We start from the raw sequence: 20724 nt of genomic DNA on the forward strand, positions 1-20724 counted from the left end.
TATTTACCGACCTCGGCTTCGCCTCGATCTGAAATATAGTGATGAAATATACTACTAATCCATTATAGATCAATTGAAAAATTCCTATAAATTTTAAAGTACTCCATGACTCTAGTGAAATATAACCCTCTCAGTATATGGTTAGGCTATAGTTTCTCCAACCCGCTTTGTATTCTATTATTAATTTAAAATACTAGTCCTATAATATAATTTTAATAATCCTTAGTGTTTTTATATTAAAATCAAAAGCGTTTTGTTGGCTGCAGTAGTAAACGGTGAAGTAAATATATCGGTTTGGAACGATCACAGTTTATGGCTGATATTGGTTCTCTATTTTATAACCTTATAAAATATTAAAACCCGCCAGGGATTAAGAGGAAGTTGAATACTCGGGAGCAATACTGGGGAGTGAGGTCAGATATTTAGAGTCCTCCGAGGATTGTAAGTGCTGCATCATTTAGTCTCGATATTGCAGATATTTACCAATGTAATAACCGCAAAATGTGTTTTACATCAAGCGAGTTTAAAAAAAAAGTGATCTCAACACTTGCGGTTCATACCGTTGTGTACCACTGTTCTGCTTGTTCAACTGTCTGCCTATTGCCAATGAATAGTTTACTTATGTGTTACAAAATATTTTACCATAACCATTTGTTCGTTAAAAGTTAAAAAGATTTTTATTTTTATTTTCAGGATTTATTATTTTAATTACTATTAACGGCTAAAAAAATATTTTTTTGAGTTTTTTTTTAATTAATTCTGTTTACTAACTAATTGACATTCATCTAACTACACCGTGTTTTTGTAGCAAATATAGTCACATTCTAACCTGCAATGGTATTTTACGATAAAATCTTATGAATATCGTTTGATCTACACTCAACTCAAATACACTTTACATAGTTTTTAAAGTACTAAAATATTTGCATACTTAAAGAATGTATTAACCTTAGACAAACAATAAGGGATTTGTAAATCGAAGTTTTAAAGTTGCAAATCTAAATCATCGTAGTTATAACTTGGGGTATCAAGGAGCAACTTGATCTGTCAGAATTCGTAGACAGTGTATTCAATAACATGTTACACTGAGCAAGTACATATTAGCTGAGAGAGGTGCAGAGGACGTCTTGTCATGAAATTCAAGTAGACTGGAGAACCAAGCGTAAAATGGGTTAACTCCCCAAGGCCCATACAATATAGCAAAGTGTCCTTATATTGTACAAGTTACTTTTGTGCGGTGCGTTACCCATAGCTATTCATCCGCATTACATACTTTACTTGAAACAATATACTTTTCTTTCAGTTAAAACATTTTAGTTTCTTCAGTAATGTTAGTTATATAAACTGTGACTGGACTAACCAGGGAGGGGACTTTAATTGATACCATAAAAGGGGTGGTTGGTATCAGCTGATCTCTTTTTTATCGAGGATGTCAAAACACCTTACATTTTGGCGTACTTTAAAATGTAGTTATGCCTTACAGTTTGGCGTGTTTTACAACTTACTATTTGGTATAATTTTCTTCACTAACATATATTTTTAGTGGAGTAACGACTCATCGGTTGAGTTCAGTATATTTTATAGTATTCAATAGTCCAATTCTGGGAGGTAGACCTACATAAACAAGAGGGATATCAGCGTCTTATCGGACTCCTTACAACGAGCTTACGCGCAACTTTATCGCCTGATTTGGAGCCTTCAAAGGTACTTTGAATACGTTTATCCACTATAAAGAGTTTAAATGGTGTTTCCCTGAATGTCACCTTCTAAGCACTATGTTACACATTCTTTTTACACCATTGTGGAATTGCAAAGAGTAATATTAGAACATTCTTTTGAATAGTTCGTCTTTAAGCAGGACCTAACCCAGTTACCAATTATATTTATATTTATATTTGTTTATATCTATCTCCTGGCGTTATTTTTTTATATCATAGACGTCAATTTAAGTGCTATTTTTAGTTTTAACGTATTGTATATTTTCTTACGTATACATGACTAGTATGCAAGTATAAATCATTACACAATAAGGCCTTATACAGTTTTTATGATTCTACTCTTGTCAAAGTTGAAGATGTTAACTATTCTGAACAAATTACTAAGTTTCCTATCCGTTGTGCAGAGGGTTTCTTTGACTATCTATGTCCATAAGCGTAGTATTCTCTGGTCCAAAGTTGCATCCAGGGCCCTATTGCATAAAACTACAATTTTACAAGTTTACAGGCAAATTTCTGAAGAATTCTTCAGAAATTGTAATTACAGGTGTTGCAAGAACTACTAGTTACAGACTTGTAACAACTACTCAAAAACCCAAATTTGCAGGTATTTTTTAACAATTTTACAGGTGTGTAAACTTGTATTTACAACTAAGTTATTACAATTTTACATATACCTGTAAAAATGTAAGAATTTTTTACCTAGCTTCTTTGGCCTGTAAACCTTTGTTGCTATTGTACAAGTTATTCTTTTTTAAGACAAAGATGTGGAATAGTGATGATTCTTCTGATCCACAACGCCGAAGAAGGACCTTCAAACTGGAACTTAAAACTAAACAACTATAATATTTTTGTAAGTGAAGATGACATAGTCAAATAAGGAATATAGCATTGATGATCACTAAATTAATTAGTTAACTATTGATTAACATTAATTTAATAGACTATCCACTAACTATAAATACCCCCACCGCAGCAACCCTGCCGACTAAGCGAATTTCCATTTGTCTGAATTGATTTTCAATTAACCTAAATCTATTTAAATAACATTAGGCTTTACGAGTACGTAGGTTTACTGCTACAAGGCAACTAATAGTGTATTTTTCAGTAAAATAATAATAGCTTAGTATAAAACAAATAAATTTGCCAAGTTTGATCAAAATATATCAACAACCAAGCAAACTACAACATTTTACATTATTCTCCATAAGAATAACATGGGAGTTAGACAAATTTAACGTTTTTTTTTTAAAGTATCGCACAAAAATACTTTGATTTACTAAATTATTTGTTTTTTAAGCTCTAAAAAGGTCTGAAGAGAAATTGGGAAATTTTGTGTTTTGAGGGTCAAAAATTAGAAAACCATTTTTTACCCCATAAAACCCCCCGTAAAACCCCGTTCCCTTGGTCCGATCATGCTGGTTCGCGAACTCGTACGAATAAACGTAGGTTACACGTTTGTACCAAATTTCATCAAAATCAAATCATTTTTGCTCGAGTTATCGCGCTAACGGACACACACACACACACACACACACACACACACACAAATATATATGAATTTGGTCGGATGGTGTTTTTGGCATCAAATCGAAAAAGTAAATCATTCCCGGGTCTAGGTCTTACCATAAGTCCTACGGTAATAGCTTATTCCCTATACGGGAAATTTGAAGACGTATGTGTAATTTTATTGTAAAATTGTAATCAGCTGTTTACATTTTTTGTACTTGTTCTTACAAGTATACAAATTATTCTAGCAACACCTGTAATTGATAAATTGTAATTACAGGGACCTGTAAACTGTAAATATGTAAACTTGTACTTGTAGTTTTATGCAATAGGCCCCAGGTGTAGAATGGACATGATCGTAGTTGATGTGTCACTGACAGAATCAGCTGATGTAAATAAATACTGATTTCTGTTGACCACGAGAACGTTTTTATCAAGCCAAACCTAACGAAAACATATGTGATCTATGGTATCTTTTGTGTCCCATCAACTATCAAACAAGAAATATTAGAGTAAAGGGGGCCGTGGTGTTATACACTCCGTGAGGTGCTTTGTTATTTTTAAATAATAAATTGGTAAAATCTAATCGACGAAAAATCTACTTCAGTATCCAATGTTTTATACGTATTGAGTTATGCATAAATCATCTTTCTTGCCTGATGAAGCGAATAACGGTATTTAAATTATTACATATACAATACAATTTTATTCTTTTGATACAATTTGCATGATGATTTATTGTCATTTATGATATTTTTATCCGCTCAACAAATAATGATTTTACGAATTACGAATTACCAAATTAAATTAATTCATAGTGTGGTAGAATTAATTGAAATTTACGTATGTTCTGCAGAGAGTCCTAATTCTTTAAAAACAAAAAGCGTTTACAATGAAAGCAATAACCTCTTTTTACCCTGGAGCGAGTGCAGACCAATGTTATGTCCCCTAGATTAATGGTGTTGTAATGAAACCCTACTCACATGCATTACTTTCAATTTGTACTGCTCTCCACTTTTAAATGTAGTTTAAATTGTTGGTCATTCGCGGTGGGAATTTGCTAACTTTTAACGTTATTTGCCTTTTGTTGCTACTATTTGTTAAATTATAATTTTTCCTGCCTGTTAAAATATAAACCAAACATGTTTGTTAAACAACCATTATATAAAAATAACATGTAAATAGTGCACATTAAACATACGAAATAGTTTGTAAAAGCGTCGTTTAATCTTTATGTAAAAAAGAAAATACTATATTGCAGACAATTAATTGCACATACATTTTCCTACATTTTTTACTAGATCATAAAAAACCATTTGTAATATGTCTACTGGAAATAAACATGTCTTATGTCTTAGATAAGTCTTAGTAAATCGTCTGACAAACCTTAGTTATAAATATTTTTCTTTCTAGATGCACCAAAACAAATAATTCAAAACATCTCTGAAACTCTCAACCGGAACTGCTAACCCTGGTCACAGATATTAGAACAGTAAACACCTGTTCTAATATCTGTGACCCTTGTTATATTAGAACGGTAGGCCAATTCAAGCTTCGTAACCCTTCGCAACGTGTTGTAATAAAATGTTGAAACAAAATATTATTATTATTTGTGTAGATTTTTAGATATATTTTTTGAGAAAAGTATAGACTATATGTCTATACCTATATGTCCTATGTCTATAGGATGTGCTGATGTCTAGTGGAAAAAGATCCTTATTAACCATGAACAACATTTGTCTTCTAATACAATGATAGTGGGTTGTGCAGATTACAGTCATATGTACGAATATAAAAGTACAAATGTGTACGCAATGTGATTAGTACGAATATAATAAATTGTGCCCCCCTGCGTACTCGATATTATAATAATATCATAATACAGTTAACCATTACAGTTAAATCACTTATAGATTCATGGTACTGTACATGACACATGATACATTTATTTAGGTGAGTTCGGGTTAAAAGCATGAATAAACAAAAGAGTTCCTCCTGCGAATGTCTCAAGGTAGTGTATGTCAAGTGTAGGTTGGGGGGAGACTTGACATGAGCTGGGGAGACAGGGGAACTGAGCGTAAAACGGGTGGAAGCCCTAGGGATAACACAATATAGCAAAGTGTCCGTATACTTACATAATGCATGCATCTCCCTTCCCAGCCAGTGTCGCTCCAGTGTCCAAACTGTTGTAAACTATGTCAAACATGTAGTTCATATGGACATCTTGATGTTTCGTAGGAATAAATAATTGACTAAACCCTTCACTAAGACAGCAACGATTGTGTACTTATTTTAAGGTGAATAAAAATGCAGCATATGGATGAGTGTATAATGTAGCTGGATGACCTGCCTATTATACATACATACATTACGTATATACATACATCAGGACATTTAGGACATACATTAGATAACTGGGGTTGAGCCAGGTCCAGCAAGCACTAACCCTCCCCAGCTGTAATATTTAATTGTTGTTGTTTAACTTGTAAATAAATGGTGATGAAAATATCCAGATCGCATTGGATTTTACTACACGTCTGCAAAATAATATCTAACGTAACGTATCTGTGGTGTCATTATTTAACCGTAATTATTGTTTCGGAACAAGTATATTTACAGTACTTCATTACCTATGAACAATCACTGTGTTAAAACAATAATGAAGTTGCTACAATACTCTTCATGAAATCGTTCAAATGGTACAAAAACCCAGTTGAATATATTTCTTAAAAACAATACACTTACTTATTAATAGATTATTGTTTATTTATTGTTTATTTACTGTTATTTCAATTTGAAAAGAACCCCCAACAGTAACTTTATATCCATCTATCTATTGTCACTGTATTAGATTAACACCATGTGTTAAGGTGTTGTGTCACGTTTAGGACCGTTACTTGGGTATTCCACCAGAGGCTGATCGAACTGTCCTCAGTCTCCATCGCTCACCCTTATCACTTCAGTTATCAACAAAGGTTGCATTCTCCTCGTGACTTGCTAGCTATTATGTTTTCCTGGCGACAGATCTAAATTCGGAGATCACAGATTTCGTTTGAGGCCAGCCGCCTGAATCGCTCCTCTTTGCTGGGTTATTTATCTACTGATATTTATAATCCACCTTAAGGAATATATGACTGTATCACACCATCCTAGCGGTTCTTGTGAAACCAACACCACCATTGGCTTAATTTCAATTTTGGTAAACTTAGTTTGACTGTGCAAAGGGATGTTTTGCATTTGTGTATGCTATCTCTTTCTCACCCTTATTCCTTTTTACAATGGACCAGAATAAGTTGTCTCTTAATAGGGATTTAATTGAAAGGATTTATAAAATAGATACGAACATGACTCTTCAAAGGAATGCTTCGCTTAGTTTTCCTTAAAATAAAAAAGACACATGTTACACTGCTTATTTACTATTCCACCCATATCATGGTCATCATGCCAGAGTGTGAATCGTTCCTCATGCAAAGAAAATATTGGATCACTTTAATACCAATATAGTGGTGTAACTTTCAGTGTTGTAGCCTTTCCTCATCCCTTCCTACACACCATTCTAATATACACGATCTATATCTTTAGGAATTAGAGCTGCTCTATGAAATTTTACCCAGCAAAGGTAGTTTAATTCAATGCTAGGTAAACATAAATATAAAAAAAAAACATAAAACAATAACATTACGATCTTTGGTATACATGGATTATTTCCCCAAGACCATATACAGATTATATCATATAATCAATGCACCACGTGGGGTTCTCATTTCGATATACTTTATTGTTGAGGTTATGTCCCTTCAATTACGATCATTAATTGTGTAATTGAATTAACAACAAATTCAATACTTGTAAATCGTCCAAATTGGATTTGGAACAACACAATTAATTATTTAATGAACAGACCAATTTATATGCTAATCAATAATTGTTCGTATGGGTGAAATTAACAATATATTAAGTTAGTGTTTCTGATGATGATGCTTAAATAACTAATCTAGTATTCAATATAGATCGCATGTTGTTCTTTATGCCAACATATCATGCGACTCCCAGACTAATTTAGCAATCCGTTTATTTAGGAACTATTTTCCTGTTCATGATAGAAATTTCTCAACAGAACCAATTGAGCCGAGTTTTATTATTCTGTGCACTCGGTTTGGTGTCTGGACTTCGTTGTGTTTGACCATCGGCCAGCCTCGCGAAAGTTTTACACCTTTTTTATGTTTAAATATTTTCTTGTAAATGTTATGTCTTTGTAACACTGTTGACGATCTTCTAAAATTTGAAAATCTATCTGTGAAGTTCCGACACTATACTTCGTTCACAATATTTAGGTGGTTTTATGGGAAGAAATGTATCCGCCCCACTTGGCCCTTACCTTTAAAATAATAGCTCAACAGCTCATTAAGCAACATAAATAAATAAAAAAAGTTGTGGGGGAACTTCTTCTCAAACCGCCTAAGTATTGTGAACGAAGTATAGTTATCTAATGATAGATAGCGGATTGACTATGAAAAACGCACGTACCATATACCATGGTCTACCTATTTACCTTACACCACTGCGAAAAGTTTAAGGAAATATCAAATAAAGCGTGTTGACACCCAAGTGTAGCTTCTTCATGGTATGTGATATGTAATTTGACTTTGTGTTCGAAACAACGTTGCCTTCAGATTTACTATATCTTAAGATTAAGCATATTATGTAGAATAAACATAATGCAAGGCCCTAAATTTGTTTAGACCCTAAACGTATAGACCAAATCTGCTTTTTGGAATTTTCGTTTCCAGACAATCTGCGTTCACGGATGAAATCTTTTTAGCCCTTTAATGTTACAAAGTAGCTACCACCAAACTGTAAGTTTACATGTAGCCTAGAGTCAAAACCAAAATAATCTCTATCAGAAAGCAACGTTAACGGCATCGGGGGAACCCTCTGCGATAAACGTGACATCAAAGTCGTGGCGAAACTGAAATTATTAAGATATCAACAAAATATAATAGAGATATAAAGGAGTGGCAGACAATAGGTCATAAATAACTGCGAGAGGCGATAAGTGCGGCGTTTGAGCAAACAACGTGGACGCTGGATGGAGATAACAGGCAGGTGTGGGCGGCCGCCGGCTCAAATAGTTTTAAACACGTCGTAATAAGGCGGTATCACAGACATCCGAGTCGGACATCCGTCAAACCCGGCCTAACCTGTAATTTAGAAATATAACTTAGCCGAACACTTTCAATATATCTGCATTACAAGTGCAAAGTCACGTGATAATTACAGTAATCAGGCGCCACGTGTAAGCGGCAACAATAAGACATAAAACATAATGGCGAGTGTGTTGTGTGACGTCACGGTCCGTCGCTGCCCACACGGCGCGGCGCGCGACCTACCGCATCACATCTCACTTACAAGTGGCTCGCGCACAGACAATGCCATAGTATTTGGAAGGGCCTTTGAAATCCTATTAAAAGGAATAAACCTTATATAAAAATTACTCTTGTCTCAGCAATTGGTGATGTTTTATGAATCAAAGTGTATATTAAGCTACTGTTCTTAAACTTGTTGAACCCTTTGTAAACATTATTGTAAAACAATGTGCACAAATAAACCAAAAACATGAAGAACTTAATATGTGGTTCTTTGTGACATAATTAATAAATGAAGGAGTTTATCTTTGACCACAGATTAAACGCTCGATTTTAAAGTAACACTTTAAAGAGAGTAGACTTTCATTTTCGTGCTCGTATTTTAACCCGGACGGATCTACTTTAAAATTCAAGATGAATCATGATCCGCGAGATATAAATGCAAACAAATCACAATATCTGAATTTAAACCTGTCGTCGCTAGGAGACCGTCCCTGATTAACGAGCTGATAAGGCCATGATAAGGATACTGGCTCTGGCACACTCTCAGGGCCAACAATGTGCCACTGTCTCTGCTCCTGGAATAGCTTTCTGGGAACAACTACTCACTCACGGTATCTACTGAATCGGCTTAGAATGCTATAGAGAGCAGAAATAGCAAAGGTAGAACGCAGATTTCATCTCTTTGGTAATAAAGCCATCTTAATTGTTAAAGTGCGACCGTTTACTTACAAGTTCATCATATGTTCGTTATGGTTTGTGAATATGTGAAGTGAAATCCAAAATACTGTATTCCTGGATGGCAGGACATATTGTGCTGATTATTTATTCTATAACATTGTTTAGCTTCATGAAATCTTTGGATGCAGTTGACTGTCGTAATACGTTGTGTTGAGGTTGTAAATACCAATAACGGCTTGAAGCAAAGGTTAAATTATCATGATAAACTTCCCAGTGGGTACAAAAAACAATTATCTGTTTTCATTGAATATTGAATCTTTGAAAAATGTATAACTAAGGAATAAGCCCACGTATTAGCATCACGTTCATATTTGAGTTTAATTTGGGGGGGGGGGTTGGTTTTATTTACCGGAAAAGGGAATATTGGTTGAGTTAGCTATGTAAATAAATTGATAATAAATTTGTCTGTAAAATAATACGATAACTTTAGTTCCTGGGAAATATTTACCAATTTTATTGTTTTCCCTATTCAATTGTATATTTTATTTGTTTGGAGCATTGATCTATAAGGCCGAAATTAAAATAATACTTTTACGTTACGGGGTTTCTGTCTTGTTTAGTTAGACATATATTGAACTTAAATGATTATAAATTATTTCTCTAAATCAAAGAAAAAATAGTTATTTTCAGCTTTCAGATAATTTAATTTAAAATTTTTGATTATAACGCACTTTGGAACTTGGTTTCCGTAATCTCAATTTTGACTTGGTTTTGAACTGTATATACTCAACTCCAGCGAGTTCAGTTGGATAAAAACTACTAAAACTAGCAAACTTAAAGCGAAACAAGCATTACACACGGATCCAAAGGAGAGGACTGGTTTAGAGTAGAAAGATTTATATAAAATATTACTGTGAAGTGAACGCTAAAATGTCACAGAAGCCCCTGGGATCACCTTGACACTTCTATTTCGGAAATTCTCTTCAAGCCAACTTTTTGGATGCGCCTAACATACTTTAGACTGCCTGTGAAGAATATTAAAACAATCCCAAGTAGAGAGTTACTTTAGTTTCATTAAGATCAGTACCGTTATTGCTTATTGACGCTTACAATATTCGTACGTTACATTATTAAACTTAAAAGACACTGTCGATATTCACCATGTAGGGAATACATTTAATTTAAAAAAATATTATGTTCAATAATATAATTATAATTTCATAAATAAACCACTTGGATAAATTGGCAAACTAGGCATCTTTAATAAACGCTGTTGGGTATCTGCGTTGCGTTGAATTAAAAGTTGAAAATAAACTTATAATAAAAAATGACTAAAGAGCTTTGTGGACTGTAAAAATTGTGTATATTTTGAAGAAACAATGAATATAGGTAACAGATGTTAATTAAATCAGCACAAAACAAATGTTATAGAGAAAACAAGCAATATGATAATTTGACAAAGTGTATCAAACAAACGCTTTACATACATACACATACATAATAATAAACTTCTATCTTTCCTCCACGGTTTTGCAGTGTCGTTGAATAGAGTTTAAAATTTAATTGTTTCAGCAACCATTTTATAAACGTTGAGTCAAAGTGTATATTCCGATCCAAAGTATTACAACCCTCTATAACGTTAGATTAAATTGCCTAAATCAGAAATGGAACCCAAACGTGGTTTTTAGAATACATTGTTCCCTAAACTGAATACATACAATAATTAATCAAGATGTCCAGACACAAAATCCCGATTTATTTTTTTTAACTACAGTCCACATGTTATTTTGTTTGGTTTCAAGTAACAAGTAATATTATGTAAGACTAGCTGTAACCCGCGGGCTTTGCCCCGTTTAACTTCTTAATTTTCAAGATTATCTCGTTCGCATGGCTCAATCACGTCCTGGTTGAAGTTTGTTCGCTACGCTCACTCACCTTTAGGTTGGAGATCGTTCGCTACGCTCACTCACCTTTAAGTTGGAGCTCGTTCGCTGCGCTCACTTGCCTTCAGGTTAGCTCGTTCGCTACGCTAACTCGCCTCCAGGTTGAAGTTCGTTCGCTACGCTCACTCACCTTTTGGTTGCAAATTAGCTGTTGTCATAAATGTAAAAGAAATAATAGTGCTGCACCCTGTTGGTAATCCTTGTAACTTTAATGCTATTGAACATCACAGAACAGAACCAACTTGTTTAATTGAAACATCTGTTAAGATTCATTAATTTCATTTCTCATAAGGTTAACATGGGAAACTCCAGAGCCACTGGGGCGGAGCCCGAAAGGATTTTTGAAATAAGAATATGCCTATATGTTAATCGGGAATGTGAGCTATCATCATGCCAAATTTCAGCCCGATCCGACCAGTAGTTTTCGCGTTTACTTTTCCCATACACACACACAGACACCACCTCTTTTTTATAATAGTATAGATTATTAATATAATTTATTTAATACGTGTAGGACAACAACTTAAAAATGAAGACGTATGGTATTATCAATGAAGTAAAATTTGATTCGTAATTTAAATACAATACAATTAAATCGTAGATGGCCTCACTTAAGACGATAAAGGTCTAAGTCAAAGGGGAAAATTTACTTTTTCACTAAACTCACCTTCTATTCCTCTCCTCGTTCATGTGCAGTAACAATAATATTTCATACAACACTCTGTGTGGGTGTATCACAAGTACTGTAGTGAGTGTAGTGTAGTGTGAGTAGAGAAGTCCCAAGAGACACTCTTATGATACGTTTCCTCCGCTGTCTCTTGGTTTGACACTCGCTTACTTTCTCCCGCCGTAATATAATACTTGGTACAAATGTATAGTTTGAGCGGGAACTCCTCTCACATGGGAGTATCATATGACCAGCCATATAACAAAAACACACGTTTATTTGACTTGCTTTACACAACATTGCTGGAGAATGTTTTTGAGCTAAAGTAGTACAAAAGTATTAATGGCTATAATCTATTTATAACTTTCGAATTACGATTCTTTATAAATAATACTAAACATAGCAATACACCTAAATACCAGCATTACAAACTTCATGTTATAATTTAACCTTGTGTCTATCATGTTAGGTTCTTATTCAGGACATATCTTACTGTGGGCCATATTATTTCTTGATCATAACAAGAAAGGACAGACAGTAAACATTTTTATTATTTTTAAATATGATTAAAGAACAATAAATTAATCTAAAACAGTAAAATTGGGGATAACACAACTCAGCGCGGTGGTCACTCTAAAGTCAAACTCCCAAAAGTAATGTCACACTCTTATTTGTTTAAAGCTACTTTATTTGTGTACTTTATTCGTGTGTGAATATTAAACTATTCATATTCAATGGTTCCATCTATGACAATGGATCCTGAACTTCTTATTAAGTAGAATGGCAGAACTGTGTGAGTACATATTTCACGTGCACATGTTAATCCAGGTTTAGAGATTAAAAGACTAGAAGGTTTATCGTAAATAACATGTAAATAATATCAGCTTAGTGCAATTGTATAGCAGTTCTATACGTATTATACTTACCGAACTGCACAAGACCAACATAGAACGAATTATAGTGAAAAAGGAATTTTTACAGGGCTAAAATGTATTCATGAAGCCGCATAAAGAATTAACTTATCTAATTGTAATGTTGGGGAGATACTCATCGTAATACTTCTGACATTTATAATGGTTAACTTATATAGACATACATTCTTAGATACATGTTCTTAGATACATTTTAATACGAAAAAGAAATCGGGAATAATTTTTACTTTTTAGAACATGCTTTTACACACACTTTTGGATAGAACATTTTTTTCAACTTTATATTTTAGTGTTAGGATAATGTTTTTAGTATTGATGAGGAGTGAGACACGGATCGTAAACGAGTTTAAAAATGTATGAAGATGGGCTAGTGAGGCCACTCACATGTTGCTCGGTTGTGTCCCGTTTGCGAACAGTCCCATTTGCGAACAGAGTAAAATCTGTCCGTTTTGCGAACAACTTTAAGATGTCATACGTCACCTGACCGTTTTGCGAACAACTTTAAGATGTCATACGTCACCTGTCCGTTTTGCGAACAACTTTAAGATGTCATACGTAACCTGTCCGTTTTGCGAACACATATTTTAAACGACCCTTGAAACCCAAGATATTACCTGGAACACGTAGCGATGGCCCTAAGTAGCTTTTGAAGTTGGGTAGTTTTTCAACCACTTTTGTGTTTGATCATTTACTCTATTGGTTTAAACGAAGAATTGTTAGCCAATTTGTCAACAAATTGAAATTAAACTAAAATATATAACAAATAACATGTTTTACATAATTTGGTTATGTGTAATCAGTTCAAACTCAAATCCCATGCGTATGAATATCATTGAATTTCGTATAATCTTTTGACAAAATTTCATAAATAATCTTTAGTATAGTACTTAGAAACCTACCTCATACCTAAACAATACCATAGTATAACTTTATTTACAAGCAGCTAAATTAATATAATGATTTGTGAAAATGTTAACACAATACTGATCAAATATATATGGCACATGAATTCACTGTCAGAAAATAAAGTAAACTTACAAAAAATAATTTAATTTGTAATTTATAGTTTAAAAATACGAGCTATTTGTTTTGGCTAAGTTTTCAATGATTGCTTTTTCTTTCTCGTACGTTTAGTTATTGAAATTTGGAACATTCTGTGATTGTGAATTAAAACTTGTAATTTTGTGTTGTCATATGGCGTCGGAATTTATTGGCATAACGAGGTCTGTTTGGGTTTCTTAAATTTTGAATAAATGTTTTGAACTACTGTATTTGTTGTGATTGTCAAATCTAAAAAGTTGATTTTGTATTTCTATTGTAAATTTGATTTAGTTAGATATTGTGTTTAAGTTAGAATTATGAAATTTTACGTCATTCAAACAATGTTTATGTCGAGGGTCGGTTAAGTTAAGAGGAACTTGGTTGAAAATATACATATCATGACCTTGAAACGCTTGTAAAAAGTTATTCATTGAATAGAATGTGAAATCTACAGAAAGTGTCAAAAGTTATAATGTAGATAGGTGGTAGCTACCTCTGGATTAGAAAACATCATACCTAATCTATGGGTAGTAATATGAAATTATGATTTAAAAATTTGTGAAAAGGCAAATGGTATAAACAATATTTCTCTAAAAATGGCAAAAATATACAATTAATTATCTCATTGAGAAAAAGTTTCAATTTCTAAGGTGTGTACCCTACTCTAAACACATGTTAATTGTTCAAAATTTTTAAAATGATTCAAGTAAATGTAAACTAAATAATTTCACTATTTTATACACCAAAATCTTTCAATACACTTATTCACATTAGCGAAATTTTTAATAATTAATTAGGGTTAGATACAGCAACAGATATACAATCTCACTTATTGCATAAAATCAATAATCACTAAACCATCAAATAGAATGTGAAATCTACAGAAAGTGTCAAAAGTTATAATGTAGATAAGTAGTAGCTACCTCTGGATTAGAAAACATCATAACTAATCTATGGGTAGTAATATGAAATTATGATTTAAAAAGTTAAAAATTTAAAAGGGAAGGAGGGGGCTCTTTTCTAAAAACATTGGCTACCCCAAAACGGCAACGGGAAGTTGAGGCAGCCCAATCTGGGAATAAATAAACATGTCACATGATTGTAGAGAATATTATTCTATGCCTATTTATAAACCAGCTGTGGAATTGTGAATTAATGTGGTTTGACAGTTCAGCTTGTTTACATTTGGGTGGCATAGCAAATTGCAAACATGTATGTGTTCTCATGGCAGCCTTGGAGACCAATCAATATTTACTTTTAAAATCCTCACCTCAGAACTTTTAAAGCCAAAGGGGCAAAGCCCACGGTCAGTATCGAAGTGTGAATAGTCCTATAAAGGTACTTGGTATGGTAGCCATATTTTTGTATAGTTTAAGCCCAGTCAGTTCAGTAGTTTATGCGCCTATTAGTTACAAACATACAGACAGACACCACTAGATTTTTATATAATAGTATAGATTGATTGCTGTTTGAGTCAAACAGCTGAAAAACATATAAATATTTTAAAATGTTAAACATGTGCTCTATAAGTTGTAGCGGAGATCAAAAAGGTGTTTGTTCGCAAGTCTGTATACTTTTGATAACATAAGCATTAACAAATCTATTTCAGTCAAATTTGGTAAATAACTTTTGTGAAATCCTACATTTTTTTGAGCTCTTAAATCAACAATTTCGGAATATAGAAATATAAATTAAAGGAAAACGGGGTTTTGGATTTTTTTATTCATATTCGTTACAGACAGTTAATGAATCTAATCAAAAAAATAGTCCCTGCTCGTATTGATTCATTGTACTTGTTTACTGCCGATGAAATAACCAATATTTAAACAATCAATATTCAAAAGTAGGCCTAAAAAGCAGATATTCTGATAATGTCTTTAAATATTAGCTTTGTATTCTAAAAGCAGAAAGACAACAATTAACGTGCAGGAGACTACCTGACTAGGGTAGAACGAAACTTGTTCGCAAACGGGACTCCTTCCCAGGCGTGTCGTGCCATCTCGGACAAGTGCTATCTCGGCCAAGTGCTATCTCGGCCAAATTCTCGGAACGAAGGGTGGTGAGTTAATCCCCTACCACCGACCAGTGCTATCTCGTCCAAAAACTGTTCATTTGATAGTCTTTATATATTATCAAGTCAGTTCAACAATATAATGTACAACAATAATGTAAATTAAAGCTGTTGGCAAATAGGACTAAACAATAAAAACTACACAAGGTGTAAAACTGAAACAACCATAAAATTCCGCATGAGATCTATTCTCTAGAATGTTTTTACTCATTCTCAGCGATCTAACAGCCAAATTCCACATTACTAAAAAGGTTTGATTTTAAAACACAAACCAAGTCCGGAAATGCAAAATGCGGCATTTCGGCCTTGTAAATTTATTTACATATTTTAAACAATTACATAATATTTACATATTTACAAAATGATATTATAACTATGTAAAATATAGCTGCCGCATATGCATATGTCATCATGTTTTCCGTGTCTTGTTTAATCCATTTTGATAAAGTAAGATACATTCCTCAAAAACTTTTTAATGTCCCCAGAAACCTCAAACTGCTCTGTAGCTCTTTCCTATGCACGTGTCCATCAAAAATATACTTCTTCTTTCTCTTTACTCCTTCTAAATTCAAGCCCAAACAAGATATAAAACAAACAAATTGGTTCAGCAGTTAAAAAGTAATAAGAGATTTTTAAACCCATATTTTTCCCGAAAAAAAGCTCAAAATACTCCAAAGAGTATATACAAATATTTTTCGCTTACACAGCAGTTAATCTCTTCTAAGACTAAATAAACTGAAAAAAGTATATGTGATATTTTTTTTAATGATTTTTTTAAATCACTAGTTTCAGTAAGAAACAAAATTCAAAATAATACTTGAAAATTCTAAGAGCAAATTAGTAGATACTACAACATCTAGCATTTGTGAGATACTGTGTAACCGTTGTGAGATAAAGGAAGTTGGACAAACACAAAGAAATGTAAAAACTAGATCCAAAGAAGACATCTCGCTTGAGTAGGGTATTAAAAGTGAGTGCAATTTAAAATTTTGTTTTCAATTAAATCATAAATGCTAGTCACATTATTTTTAACCACAAATCAGCACCTTTCCTAAACCGATCCAGGATGATCATAACAATTCAAGAAACGTTCAGGAAACATCCAAATCATGCTATTATGTTGTATAAGAGACTCTTCAACACTGATAACTCGGAAATCGTAGATCGTTCACTCAAAATTGTTTTTATTCCTCTTTTTCAGACGAACAAAATGAGCCTTCGCATAATGCTCAAAGTTTTATGGTTCAATTTATACAAATTGTAGTAGGACGCGGAATTTCTAGGAACAGCCTAGAAAGATTCAAAATTGAAGACACGTCGTCTTTAAAAATGGCCAAGATAGCACCAATTAGTGTGTTTAATCAACTGTAAATATGCACTGGCCGAGATAGCACTAATTTCTTAGGAAATTCGGCTTTGGCCGAGATAGCACTTGGCCGAGATGGCACTACATCTTCCCAGGTACCTCACCCCACAGCCAAAAATTTGTTCGCAAACGGGACTGTTCGCAAATGGGACGACACCTGTTGCTCGACCAACAAAACCACAACTCTCGCCTTTTGTATCCAAATCTGGCGGGAAGTAAACTGTAATAAACTTGGCATTACTTTACTCAGTAAGGGATTACTTTGACCTATTGAAATATTATCTGATTAAACTTATGTACAAATTGATGTAAACAGATCTATTACAAACGGTATTTTCAATAAGATTATTTAAAGCATAAAATAATCAATGAAACACAACTATAATGTTTCTAATTACTAAATAAATATATATATATGTGTGTGCTAATATTTAACATGTAAGAGAAAAATATAGTGACTTTTAGAGAAATGGAAGATATAATAATACATCCCTGTATCTAAGTAATCTGTAATCTGTACTAAGTCGGTGATTTTAGCACCAAGAAAAACTATGTGTACAGGTGAACTTCTATAAAGATGGATGTTAGCAAACCTAATAAATACAAAATTTTAATTTTAATTTTTTAATTATAAAACTGTTTATAAATAATTATAAAATTCTTAATAATGTATACGGTGTAAAGAATAAAAAAGACAGCAAGCTTAAATACCCCCGCCGCAGCAAACCTGCAGACTAAGCGAATTTCCATTTGACTGATTGGATTTACACTGAAATGTCTACTTAAAAATATAACATTTATTCCCTATTTAAATAGAATTAGTTTAACAAGTACTTAGGTTTGCTGCATCAGGGAGGGTAAAACTGTTCTTTTTTTGTAAAATGTTAATAGTTAGTAAGAAATAAAAATATTTTTCAAATTTGATCAAAATATGTTCATAAACAAGCAAACTACAACAGTTTACTTATTCTCCATAAGAATAACATTGGAATTTTAAATTTACAATTTTTTGGAATTTTCTCCGTAACCATTAGGCGCATAATAACGCTTCAATATACTAAATTATTTGTTTTTTTAAGCTCTAAAAAATGGTTTGAAAAGAAATTGCTAAATTTTATGTTTTTTGGGTAAAAAATAGGAAAAACCTATTTTTACCCCATAAAACCCCCCGTAAACCCCCGTTCCCATGGTCCGATCATGCTGGATTGCGAACTCGTTCGAATAAACGTAGGTTTACACGTTTGTACCAAATTTCATCAAAATCGGATCATTTTTGCTCGAGTTATCGTGCTAACGGACACATATATATATATATATAAATATATAAATATATATATATATATATATGAATTTGAACGGATGGTGTTTTTGGCCTCTAGGGACCTCAAAACGAAAAAAAATCGGTCCCGCGTCCAGGTCTTACCATGAGTACTACGGTAATAGCTTATTCCCTATATGGGAAATTCGCTAAAACTTGTCTCTTTCTTATCCACGTACCTCAAATTGCTAAATATAACCTGCAAATCCATTATATGTTGAAATGTTAAACTTTTTAAACCCATGTTAAGTAGATGAAGAATTGTATATTTACTCCAATTTTACTAGGATTTTAAACAATTTTACACTGGCTAGGTGTTTATAGTAATCACAAAAAAACAAGAGTAGGCCTACCATAGTTTACCTAGCTCTAGGTAGTGGAGGGGGGGATAGAAGGTGATTGATCAACTATGTTGCAATGGACATTTTGAAGTTCAGTCACATTCACTTACTTACATCACAATCTAACTTTGTTGTTAGCTAAAAAATACACTCTAATATTCTTTTCGGAACACATTTTAAATTAAGAAAATCGAAGTGTCTCTAAAGACTTGAAATCATTGCATGGGTATTTGAACGCTATAATTCATTTTAATTGTACCAGTCTTGAAAATATACATTGAAACTCACTGAATGATCTAAATAAAGTTAATAATGGCAAATAATATAATTCTATAAATACTTTACATGTATTGACGAATAAATTACAATTTATATATGAGATTAAAATAGTATAATAATCATTTAATAATAATTACTTACAGATTAGTTTTAGTAAATCACATCCACTTATTTTATGTTAGACAAAACACATTTATATGTTGACCTGGTAACCAAAGCATAAAGTAAGCACTACAGGTAATGAATCGGAAAGCAATAAATGTTACAACATAAATCTGGTTCCACTACATCAATTAAAAACTTATCTGGCCCTTTTTCAATTCTAGAGGTATAAATCCAGGTTTTCAATATTAGTTATATTTAAGAATTAACGACTAGAGTGGAATTAATGTAATCTACTGCTAGGGGCAATTAGTGCAGCAAATTACCACCGAATCGTTTTCATTAATTTACTCTTGTGATAAATACTGTAGATTTCCAATTGGTACTTGGAAGGCCATTTGTACAAAGTGGTATTAGCAAGGGATTGGAATTCATTATTCGACACCATTGGTGTGTGAAATACTAAAAGAAAAGGTTTACAAAGCCTACTAAAACATACTTTTTAGTTTTAGTTGCAATCTTCTGTGATATATTAATATAATAAATAGTGTAATATATTGTTTTGAAACTACTATACTATAAACGCAAACTTTCCAAAATATATTTAAACTAAAAATTATATAGAATATTATTATTGAATTAAATAGAATATTGAAATACATATTTACGATCAAAAAGCTTAAGTTCATATATCAGTATTAAATGATTCTAGAACAATTTACTGTGCTGCAACCATAAAGCCAGAACTGCTCCAGTTACTATGCCAGAGAGTAGGGTCAGTGATTATCTAATTAATGAACGTTTCTGGCCTGACTCCAGGCTACTTGGCTGCACAACTACAACTCTACAGTCAAGTCCTCATCTAGCTACTTGGCTCCTCTCTATACGACTCCTTCATCCTACGAAATTCGTAAGGATTAATAACAACAGGGGATGGACTGCCAGTAAAACCATGTTATCTAGTATTCACATGCGTAATATAAAAAATTGTATAATTTATGCAATTGTTATGTTCATTCATAATAATAGTTATCAAGCATGTCAGACATTGTAGTTCCAAGAATAAGTTGCCTCAGTGGCTAATAGTTTATAGCTTACCACAGCCGTCGCTCTTTTTTTTAACTGGTGTTTCAAACGTATTATTAATTACCTGTATCAGGCTGTACCTTTATTAGCCTGTTTCTACCTGTATAGAATGTAACTCGAATTTTTTCTACGACGTATATCATGTACCACAAAATAATCTGGGCGTTTCTATACAATAATATTGGTAAACAAGTTTGTTTGGTAACAATTTCAAGCTGCGATCTATTTACTATTTTATTCCAATAAATTTTCTTACACCTTGTTAATACAATTTTCAAATACCTAATACATTTCTCAGTTTCAAATT

This window comes from Macrosteles quadrilineatus, unplaced genomic scaffold (genome assembly GCF_028750875.1).
Source record: "Macrosteles quadrilineatus isolate MER2022 unplaced genomic scaffold, UCM_ALF_1.0 Scaffold_2__2_contigs__length_208266976, whole genome shotgun sequence".
Lineage (NCBI taxonomy): Eukaryota > Metazoa > Arthropoda > Insecta > Hemiptera > Cicadellidae > Macrosteles > Macrosteles quadrilineatus.